The sequence below is a fragment of the Dasypus novemcinctus genome, chromosome 25 (assembly GCF_030445035.2).
Source record: "Dasypus novemcinctus isolate mDasNov1 chromosome 25, mDasNov1.1.hap2, whole genome shotgun sequence".
Taxonomy (NCBI): Eukaryota; Metazoa; Chordata; class Mammalia; order Cingulata; family Dasypodidae; genus Dasypus; species Dasypus novemcinctus.
In genome coordinates, this window is record NC_080697.1 from 28816079 (window position 1) to 28828443 (window position 12365).

Here is a 12365-nt window from a genome sequence, read left to right on the forward strand (position 1 = left end):
AGATGACATGATCCTATACATAGAAAACCCTGAGAGATCTACAACAAAGCTTCTAGAACTCATAAATGAGTTCAGCAAAATCGCAGGTTATAAGATCAATGTGCAAAAATCAGTAGCATTTCTGTACACCAATAATGAGCAAGATCAGGAGGAAATCAAGAAACAAATACCATTCACAATAGTAAATAAAAAAATCAAATACTTAGGAATAAATTTAACTAAAGAGGTAAAAAAACGTATACACTGAGAACTATACAAGACTGTTCAAGGAAATCAAAGAAGACCTAAGTAAATGGAAGAATATTCCTTGTTCATGGATAGGAAGACTGAATATTATTAAGATGTCTATCCTACCAAAACTGATATACACATTCAATGCAATCCCAATAAAAATCAACACAGCCTTCTTTAAGGAACTAGAAAAAATAACTATGAAATTTATTTGGAAAGGAAAGAGGCCCTGAATAGCCAAAGACATATTGAAAAAGAAAAACGAAATAGGAGGAATCACACTTCCTGACTTCAAAACATACTACAAAGCTACAGTAGTGAAAACAGCATGGTATTGGAATAAGGAGAGACACACAGACCAATGGAATTGAATTGAAAGTTCAGATATAGAACCTCATGTATATAGCCATATAATATTCGATAAAGCCACCAAACCCTCTCAACTGGGAGAGAATGGCCTATTCAACAAATGGTGCCTGGAGAACTGGATAGCCATATGTAGAAGAATGAAAGAGGATTACCATCTCACACCTTATACAAAGATCAACTCAAGATGGATCAAAGACCTAAATATAAGAGCCAAGACCATAAAGATCTTGGAAAGCAGTGTAGGGAAACATCTACAGGACCTTATAATAGGAAATGGCTTCATGAATATCACACCAAAAGCACGAGCAACAAAAGAACTAATAGATAAATGGGACTTCCTCAAAATTAAAGCCTTCTGCACCTCAAAGGAGTTTGTCAAGAAAGTAAAAAGGGAACCCACACAATGGGAGAAAATATTTGGCAACCATATATCTGATAAGAGACTTATAACTTGCATATATAAAGAACTCATATATCTTGAAAACAGAAAGATAAACAACCCATTTAAAAAATGGGAAAAAGATTTAAACAGACACTTCTCCAAAGAAGAAATACAAATGGCTAAAAAGCACATGAAAAAATGCTCCAAATCTCTAGCTATCAGGGAAATGCAAATCAAAACTACAATGAGATACCATCTTACTCCCATAAGATTGGCAGCTATAAAAAAAACAGAATACAAATGCTGGAGAGGATGTGAAGAAAGGGGAACACTCATCCACTGCTGGTGGGAATGCAGAAGGATCCAACCATTCTGGAGGACAGTTTGGCGGTTTCTCAAAAAACTAACCATTGATTTGCCATATGACCCAGCAATACCACTGCTGGGTATATACCCAGCAGAACTGAAAACAAACCGATATATGTACACCAATGTTCATAGCAGCATTGTTCACTATCGCCAAAAGTTGGAATCAATCCAAATGTCCATCAACAAACGAGTGGATCAATAAAATGTGGTATATACACACAATGGAGTACTACTCGGCTGTAAGAACAAATACACTACAATCACACATGATAATATGGATGAACCTTGAGAATCTTATGTTGAGTGAAGCAACCCAGGCAGTGAAGGACAAATACTACATGACCTCAATGATATGAAATAAGCAAACTGCCTCAAAGAGCTAGAGTCTTGAAAAGAGACTTACAGGAAATCGGGGGGTGGAGGAAGGATGTGAGTTAATGTCTGCAGGGGTGGAATCTGTGATGTGCTGGCGGTAAGTATGAGCACAAAGAAGGGACAAAATGGGGGGCAAGGTGGGGCTTTGTGGGTTTGAGGGGGGCTGGGGATGGGCAGAGGAGTAATATTGTCCAAAAATTGGGGGGAGGGAGGGGCAACATATGAACATGGGAGAGTGTCAGGTGTTCATTGAGAACAAAATGTTGAGAAAATCGTATCAAAGTATAAGTAGGAGGACTACCTGTTTAGGATGCTCAGGGGATATGGTCTGATGCGGGACAGGCTCCTGGAGAATGTCTGAATGTTCATTTTGCCAAGGTGGGTTGTACCATTGGGAAGAGACCCAAGAAGTGACAGTTGGGGTGGACCCACATCCTGGGGAGGATTAATGCCGTCAAATAGAGAGAACTGTATCTCTCGTGAGAAAGGATGCCTCCCAGGGCATTAGGGCAGTTGAGAAAGTCAGGCCCTGAATACTGCTGCAAGTATCTCTGGACATGGCTTCTTGGGAAATGGAGATTGGCTGGCGTTGTGGGCCCCAAGGGAAGGGGAAAATGGATGTGGAATGGGTGGAACCAAGGTAAATATGGGGGCAAGAGAGGAGTTTTGTGAGAGTACATGAGGATGAATATAAAACATGTAATATTACACCAAAAACATATAGGGGACGACAGACTAATAATGTAAACCATAAGGCAAAACATAGAATAACTAAAAAATTTAGAAAACTGTACAACCTAAAGTATGGACCACATAGTAAGCACAGATGTCACCTTGTTTGAAAGCTATTGTCTCGGAATCTGTACATCAGTTTCAGGAAATATGATATGAATAAGTTAAAAGATTATCGCTGTGGAAGGGAAAAGGTTTTATGGTGGATCTGGGGAAGTACTGTATATTGTATATATGAATTTTGGTGATCTAAGACTCTTGTGAAACTGACATTATGTCGGGATTCACTTTACAGGAAGTTTTGGATCACAGAGTGGTTCAACAATGGCAGTGGAGGAATACTGATATAGGATGTTATTGACAGGGTATATATGGTTGACAGGGAGTTATATAGGGCATATGCCCAGGGTATATAGTAATGTCTAGATATACTCATAGTGGAAACAATTAAAAACAACAGCTGGGGGGGTACTGGGCCCCTGGCCGGGGGGTCACTGTCGTGGACACTGAGGGAGCAGCGGCAGTCCCCCAGGTACAACGGCAAGAACCAGGAAGGAAGGAAGGCCCAACAGTGGGCTCCTGATACTAATGGCTATGCTTTGGAGCCAATACACCTGCAATAAGAACAAGGCCTAGAGTAGCACTGTGCCTGGGAGTTTCCTCCTGATAGCCTTCATTTTACTCAAATGTGGCCACTCTCACAGCCAAACTCAGCATGTAGATGCAGTGCATTCCCCCCAGCGTGGGACATGACACCCGAGGATGAGCCTCCCTGGCACCGAGGGATCACTACCACATACCAGCTGAAGATGCAACTAGAAAATGACCTTGAAATTAAAGGTTCAATACGGATCAGCAGAATATCCCTGTCTACATATAATAACATGACTTCAAAATGCTGTTTGACGTAATGTAAGGGGGAAATGGAAAGGAGAAATGAGATTATAAGGCTATGAGTCTCTAAAAAAGAGTCTGGAGGTTGTCAGAAGGAATGCCCTTATGCACAACTGAGCAGAGTCTAAGAGACAGATAAAGTAGATACAACCCCAGGTATTGGTTCTTTTGAGGGATAGAGACCCACGGGTTCTATGGTCATGGCAGATGGGGTTCACTGCCATGGCAGATGGCCCTTCTTTAGAGCTGGTGTTTCTGCATGATGGAATTGGACTCAGAGGGGATCTTCTCACAAGACTTACATGCTACTTTATTGGAATTGTAGTTGGTGCTGGGGTTTAAGATATATTTAGGGGATTTGAATCTCTGGACTGATAATAAGATACCCAGGCCCAGAGCCTCAACAGATTTCAGCTTCTACACTTTGATTTATTGGACTTACACCACTCAGCTAACATGGAGTTGAAGAAGGTCAACCACCACACCTTGGAGCCTAGAGTGTCTACAACTGAAAGCAGGAGGAGTGCTTCCAGTATCCATGTGGAATCTAAGCCCCCACTTGACACAGATATGCAATGGACACAACCAATCCAATGTCCACAGAGAAAATGTGAAATGGGTGTGGGAAGGGTAGCCATGCTGGCTGCTGGGTTTGAGGAATGGGAGGAAGAGATGAGATGTGGAGGCGTTTTTTGGACGTGCAGTTGTCCTGGGTAGTGCTTCATGGAAAATTACGGGACATTGTAGATCCCCCCAGGGCCCACTGGATGGAACGTGGGAGAGTGTGAGCTATGATGTGGACCATTGACTATGGGGTGCAGTGATGTTCAGAGATGTACTTACGGCATGCAATGGATGTGTCACGATGATGGGACAGAGTGTTGCTGTGGGGGGAGTAGGGGGTGGGAGCGGTGGGGTTGATTGTGACCTCATATTTATTGAATGTAATTTAAAAAACAAAAAACAAAAAAAAACGAGCTAGCTGCTATACCCCCGGCTATGCTATCATATACAGTAAATGCTCCTTTAAGAGATAGGAATGTGAGCATAAAAACTGAAGGAAAGGAGATAGCCACATATCTCTGCACACAATTCTTAGTTCCCAGAAGTAAAGCCCAAGTACCATGCTCCATCAAGTAGGATTAAAGAGTTAGCTGCTATATCCCAGGTTATGCTTTCATATACTGTATAGGCTAGTTTTAGAGATAGGAAATTTAGCACAAAAACTGAAGGAAAGAAGATAGCCACAAAATCCCTGACACAATGCTTAGTTCACAGAAGTAAATCATATGTATCATGCCCTTTCTGGTAGATTTAAAGAGTTAGCTGCTATACCCCCGGCTATGCTTTCATATACAGTAAATGCTAGTTTTAGAGATAGGAATGTTAGCACAAAAACTGAAGGAAAGGAGATAGCCACAAAATCTCAGCACACAATGCTTAGTTCCCAGAAGTAAAGCCCAAACACCATGCTCTTTCAGGTACATTTAAAGAGTTAGGTGCTATACCCCCAACTATGCTTTCATATACAGTAAATGCTAGTTTTAGAGATAGGAATGTTAGCACAAACACTGAAGGAAAGGAGATAGACCCAAAATCTCTGCACACAATGCTTAGTTCCCAGAAGTAAAGCCAAAATACCATGCTCTCTCAGGTACGTTTAAAGAGTTAGCTGCTATACCTCTGGTTATGCTTTCATGTATAGCAAAAGCTAGTTTTAGGGATAGGAATGTTAGCAGAAAAACTGAAGGAAAAGAGATAGCAGCAAAATCTCTGCACACAATGCTTATTTCCCCGAAGTAAATCATATGTACCATGCCCTTTCAGGTAGGCTTAAAGAGTTAGCTGCTATACCCCCTGTTATGCTTTCATATATATTAAAGGCTAGATTTAGAGATAGGAATGTTAGCACAAAAACTGAAGGAAAGGAGTAAGACACAATTCCCTGAACACAATGCTTAGTTACCAGAAGTAAATCATATGTACCATGCTCTTTCAGGTAGATTTAAAGAGTTAGCAGCTATACCCCAGGCTATGGTTTCATATACAATAAATGCTAGTTTTAGATATAGGAATATTAGAACAAAAATTGAAGGAGGGGAGATATCTGCAAAATCTCTGCATGCAATGCTGAGTTCCTTAAAGTAAAGCATGTGTGCCATCCTCTTTCCAATAGGTTTAAAGAGTTAGCTCCTATACCCCCGGTTATGCTTTCATATATAGTAAAGACTTGTTTTAGAAAATGGCACATTAGCACAAAAACTGAAGGAAAGGAGATAGCTGCAAAATCCCTGCACACAATGCTTAGTTCCCTAAAGTAAAGCACATGTGCCATCCTCTTTCAAGTAGGTTTAAAGAGTTAGATGCTATACCCCTGGTTATGCTTTCATATATAGTAAATGCTATTATTAGACATAGGAATATTAGCACAAACACTGAAGGAAAGGAGATAGCTGCAAAATCTCTGCAAACAATGCTTAGTTCCCTAAAGTAAAGCACATGTGCCATCCTCTTTCTAGTAGGTTTAAAGAGTTAGCTTCTATACCCCAAGTTATGCTTTCATGTATAGTAAATGCTAGTTTTAGAGATAGGAATGTTAGCAAAAAAACTGAAGGAAAGGCGATAGCTGCAAAATCTCTGCACACACTTCTTCGTTCCCAGAAGTAAATCATATGCACCATGCCCTTTCAGGTAGGTTTAAAGAGTTAGCTGCTATACCCCCAATTATGTTTTCATATATAGTAAAGGCTAGTTTTAGAGATAGGCATGTTAGCCCAAAAACTGAAGGAAAGGAGATACCCTCAAAATCTCTTCACACAATGCTTAGTTCCCAGAAGTAAAGCCCATGTGCCATGCTCTTTCAAGTAGGTTTAAAGAGTTAGCTGCTATACCCCAAGTCATGCTTTCATTAAATGTATAGGCAAGTTTTGGAGATAGGCAAGTTAGCACAAAAACTGAAGGAAAGGAGATATCCTTAAAATCCCTGCACACAACGCCTAGTTCCCAGAAGTAAATCATATGTACCTTGCTCTTTCAGGTAGGTTTAAAGAGTTAGCTGCTATACCACCAGCTATGCTTTCATATATAGTAAATGCTAGTTTTAGAGATAGGAATGTTAGCAGAAAAACTGAAGGAAAAGAGATAGCAGCAAAATCTCTGCACACAATGTTTAGTTCCCAGAAGTAATTCATATGTACCATGCACTTTCAGGAAGGTTTAAAGAGTTATCTGCTGTACCCTGGTTATGCTTTCATATAGAGTAAAGACTAGTTTTAGAGATATGCATGTTAGCATGAAACCTGAAGGAAAGGAGATAGGCGCAAAATCTCTGCACACAATCCTTAGATCCGAGAAGTAACTCATATGTACCATGCTCTCTCAGGTAGGTTTAAAGAGTTAGGAGCAGTACCCCTGGCTATGCTTTCATATATAGTAAATGCTAGTTTTAGAGATAGGAATGTTAGCAGAAAAACTGAAGGAAAAAAGATAGCAGTAAAATCTCTGCACACATAGCTTATTTCCAAAAAGTAAATCATATGTCCCATGCCCTTTCAGGTAGGTTTAAATAGTTAGCTGCTAGTCCCCCAGTTATGCTTTCATATATAGTAAAGTCTAGTTTTAGACATAGGAATGTTAGCACAAAAACTGAAGGAAGGAGATAGCCACAAAATCTCTGCAGACAATGTTTAGCTCCCATTGGTAAAGCCATTTTCCATGCTCTTTCAATTAGCTTTCAAGTGTTAGCTGCTATACCCCAGGTTATGCATTCATATTATGTATAGGCTGGTTTAAGAGATAGGCAAGTTAACAAAAACTGAAGGAAATGAGATAGTCACAAAATCCCAGCACACAATGCTTAGTTCCAAGAAGTAAATAATTGTACCATGCTCTTTCAGGTAGGTTTAAAGAGTTAGCTGCTATACACCAGGCTATGCCTTCATATATAGTAAATGCTAGTTTTAGAGATAGGAATGTTAGCACAAAAACTGAAGGAAAGGAGATAGCAGCAAAATCTCTGCACACAATGCTTAGTTCCCAGAAGCAAATAATATGTACAATGCCCTCTCAGGTAGGTTTAAAGAGTTAGCTGCTATACCCTCGGTTATGCTTTCATATATAGTAAATGCTACTTTAGAGATAGGAATGTTAGCACAAAAACTAAAGGAAAGGAGAAAGCTGCAAAATCTCTGCACACAATACTTAGTTCCCAGAAGTAAATAATATCTACCATGCTCTTTCATGCAGGTTTAAAGAGGTAGCTGCTATACACACGGATATGATTTCATATAGAGTATATGCTTGTTTTAGAGATAGGCAAGTTAGCACAAAAACTGAAGGAAAGGAGATAGCCACAAAATCTCTACACATAATGCTTAGTTTTCAGAAGTAAAGCCCAATTGCCATACTCTTTCAAGTAGGTTGAAAGAGTTAGCTGCTATACCCCAGGTTAAGCTCTTGTATATAGTAAAAGCTAGTTTTAGAGATAGCAATGTTAGCACAAAAACTGAAGGAAAGGACTTAGTAGTAAAATCTCTGCACACAATGTTTAGTTCCCAGAAGTAAATCATATGTACCATGCCCTTTCAGATAGGTTTAAAGAGTTAGCTGCTATACCCCCTATTATGCTTTCGTATATAGTAAAGGCTAGTTTTAGAGATAGGCATGTTAGCACAAAAACTGAAGGAAAGGAGATAGCTACAAAATCTCTGCACACAATACTTAGTTCCCTAAAGTAAAGCAAATGTGCCATCCTCTTTCAAGTAGGTTTAAAGAGTTAGCTGCTGTACCCATGGTAAGGCTTTCATATATAGAAAATACTAATTTAGAGATAGAAATGTTAGCAAAAAAACTGAAGGAAAAGAGATAGTCATAAAATACCTGGATGTAATGCTTAGTTCTCAGAAGTAAAGCCCAAGTGCCATGCTCTTTCAAGTAGGTTTAAAGAGTTAGCTCCTATACCACAGGTTATGCTTTCATATACTGTATAGGCTAGTTTTAGAGATAGGCAAGTTAGCACAAAAACTGAAGGAAAGGAGATCACCACAAAATCTCTGCAGACAATGCTTAGCTTCCATAAGTAAAGCACATGTGCCATGGTCTTTCAAGTACCTTTAAAGAGTTCGTTGCTATACCCCAGGCTATGCTTTCATATTCTGTATAGGCAAGTTTTAGAGATAGGCAAGATAGCAAAAACTGAAGGAAATGAGATAGCAACAAAATCTCTGCACACAATGCTTAGTTCCCAGAAGTAAATCATATGTACCATGCCTTTTCAGGTAGGTTTAAGGAGTTAGCTGCTATACCCCGGTTATGCTTTCATGTATAGTAAATGCTACTTTAGAGATAGGAATGTTAGCACAAAAACTAAAGGAAAGGAGATAGCTGCAGAATCTCTACACACAATGCTTAGTTCCCAGAAGTAAATCATATGTACCATGCTCTTTCAGGCAGGTTTAAAGAGTTAACTGTTATACACCTGGTTATGCTTTCCTTTAGAGTAAATGCTAGTTTTAGAGATAGGCAAATTAGCACAAAAACTGAAGGAAAGGAGATAGCCACAAAATCTCTGCATGTAATGCTTAGTTCCCAGAAGTAAAGCCCAAGTGCCATGCTCTTTCAAGTAGGTTTAAAGACTTAGCTCCTATAACCCCAGCTATGTTTTCATATATAGTAAAGGCTAGTTTTAGAGACAGGCATGTTAGCACAAAAACTGACGGAAAGGAGATAGCCACAAAATCTCTGTGCACCATCCTTAGTTCCCTAAAGTAAAGCAAATGCGCCATCCTCTTTCAAGATGGTTTAAAGAGTTAGGTGCTGTACCCCCTGTTATGCTTTCATATATATTAAATGCTACTTTACAGATAGGAATGTTAGCAGACAAACTAAAGGAAAGGAGTTAGCTACAAAATCTCTGCCCACAATGTTTAGATCCCAGAAGTAAATCATATGTACCATGCCCTTTCAGGTAGGTTTAAAGAGTTAGCTGCTATACACCAGGCTATGCCTTCATATATAGTAACTGCTAGTTTTAGAGATAGGAATGTTAGCACAAAAACTGAAGGAAAGGAGATAGCAGCAAAATCTCTGCACACAATGTTTAGTTCCCAGAAGTAAATAATATGTACAATGCCCTTTCAGGTAGGTTTAAAGAGTTAGCTGCTATACCCTCAGTTATGCTTTCATATATAGTAAATGCTACTTTAGAGATAGGAATGTTAGCACAAAAACTAAAGGAAAGGAGATAGCTGCAAAATCTCTGCACACAATGCTTAGTTCCCAGAAGTAAATAATATCTACCATGCTCTTTCATGCAGGTTTAAAGAGGTAGCTGCTATACACCCAGATGTGATTTCATCTAGTGTAAATGCTAGTTTTAGAGATAGGCAAGTTAGCACAAAAACCGAAGGAAAGGAGATAGCCGCAAAATCTCTACATGTAATGCTTAGTTCTCCAAAGTAAAGCCCAAGTGCCATACTCTTTCAAGTAGGTTTAAAGAGTTAGCTGCTATACCCCAGGTTAAGCTCTCGTATATAGTAAATACTAGTTTTAGAGATAGCAATGTTAGGACAAAAACTGAAGGAAAGGAGTTAGCAGTAAAATATCTGCACACAATGTTTATTCCCAGAAGTAAATCATATGTACCATGCCCTTTCAGATAGGTTTAAAGAGTTAGCTGCTATACCCCCGGTTATGCTTTCATATATAGTAAAGGCTAGTTTTAGAGATAGTCATGTTAGCACAAAAACTGAAGGAAAGGAGGTAGCTACAAAATCTCTGCACACAATACTTAGTTCCCTAAAGTAAAGCAAATGTGCCATCCTCTTTCAAGTAGGTTTAAAGAGTTAGCTGCTGTACCCACGGTAAGGCTTTCATATATAGAAAATGTTAATTTAGAGATAGAAATGTTAGCAAAAAAAACTGAAGGAAAAAAGATAGTCATAAAATACTTGGATGTAATGCTTAGTTCTCAGAAGTAAAGCCCAAGTGCCATGTTCTCTCAAGTAGGTTTAAAGAGTTAGCTCCTATACCACAGGTTATGCTTTCGTATACTGTATAGGCTAGTTTTAGAGATAGGCAAGTTAGCACAAAAACTAAAGGAAAGGAGATAGCCACAAAATCCCTGCACACAATGCTTAGTTCCAAGAAGTAAATCATATGTACCATGCTCTTTCAGGTAGGTTTAAAGAGTTAGCTGCTATACCCACGGCTATGCTTTCATGCATAGTAAATACTAGTTTTAGAGATAGGAAGATTAGCACAAACACTGAAGGAAAGGAGATAGCAACAAAATGTCTGCACACAATGTTTAGTTCCCAGAAGTAAATCATATGTACCATTCCTTTCCAGGTATGTTGAAAGAGTTAGCTGCTATACACTGGTTACTCTTTCATGTATAGTAAATGCTACTTTAGAGATAGGAAAGTTAGCACAAAAACTAAAGAAAAGGAGAAAGATGCAGAATCTCTACACACAACGCTTAGTTCCCAGAAGTAAATCATATGAACCATGCTCTTTCAGGCATTTTTAAAGAGTTAGCTGCTATACACCGGTTATGCTTTCATTTAGAGTAAATGCTAGTTTTAGAGAGAGGCATGTTAGCACAAAAACTGACGGAAAGGAGATAGCCACAAAATCTCTGTGCACCATCCTTAGTTCCCTAAAGTAAAGCAAATGTGCCATCCTCTTTCAAGTAGGTTTAAAGAGTTAAGTGCTGTACCCACAGTTATGCTTTCATATATATTAAATGCTACTTTACAGATAGGAATGTTAGCAAACTAAAGGAAAGGAGTTAGCTACAAAATCTCTGCCCACAATGTTTAGATCCCAGAAGTAAATCATATGTACCATGCCCTTTCAGGTAGGTTTAAAGAGTTAGCTGCTATACCCCTGGCTATGCTTTCACATATAGTAAATGGTAATTTTAGAAATAGGTATATTCGCACAAAAACTGAAGGAAAGGAGAGAGCTGCAAAATCTCGGCACACAATGCTTAGTTCCCAGAAGTAAAGCCAAAGTACCATGCTCTTTCATGTAGGTTTAAAGAGTTAGCTACTATATCCACACCTATGCTTTCTTATATAGTAAGTGCTAGTTTTAGAGATAGGAATGTTAGCAAAAACACTGAAGGAAAGGAGATAGCAGCAAAATCTCTGCACACAATGCTTAGTTCCCAGAAGTAAATAATATGTACACTGCACTTTCAGGTAGGTTTAAACAGTTAGCTGCTATACCCCTGGTAATGTGTTCATATATAGTAGAGGCTATTTTTTAAAATAGTCATGTTAGTACAAAAACTGAAGCAAAGTAGATAGCCACAAAATCCCTGAACACAATGCTTAGTTCCTAGAAGTAAATCATATATACCATGCTCTTTCAGGTATATTTAAAGAGTTAGGTGCTATACCCGCGTCTATGCTTTAATAAACAGTAAATGCTAGTTTTAGAGATTGGAATGTTAGCTCAAACCTGAAGGAAAGGAGATAGCAGCAAAATCTCTGCACACAATGCTTAGTTCCCAGAAGAAAATCATATCTTCCAAACTCTTTCAGGTAGGTTTAAAGACTTTACCTGCTAAACCCCCAGATATGCTTTCATATAGAGAAAATGCTAGTTTTAGAGATAGGCATGTAAGAACAAAAACTGAAGGAAAGGAGATAGCTGCAAAATCTCTGCACACAACGATTAGTTCCCTAAAGTAAAGCAAATGTGCCATCTTCTTTCAAGTAGGTTTAAAGTGTTAGCTGCTGTACCCCAGTTACAATTTCATATATAGTAAAAGCTAGTTTTATAGATAGGAATGTTATCACAAAAACTGAAGGAAAGGAGATAACTGCAAAATCTTAGCACACAATGCTTAGTTCCCAGAAGTAAATCATATGTACCAACCTCTTTCAGGTAGGTTTAAAGAGTTAGCTGCTATACCCCTGTTTATGCTTCCATATAGAGTAAATACTAGTTTTAGAGATAGGCATGTTACCAGAAAAACTGAAGGAAAGGAGATAGCCACAAAATC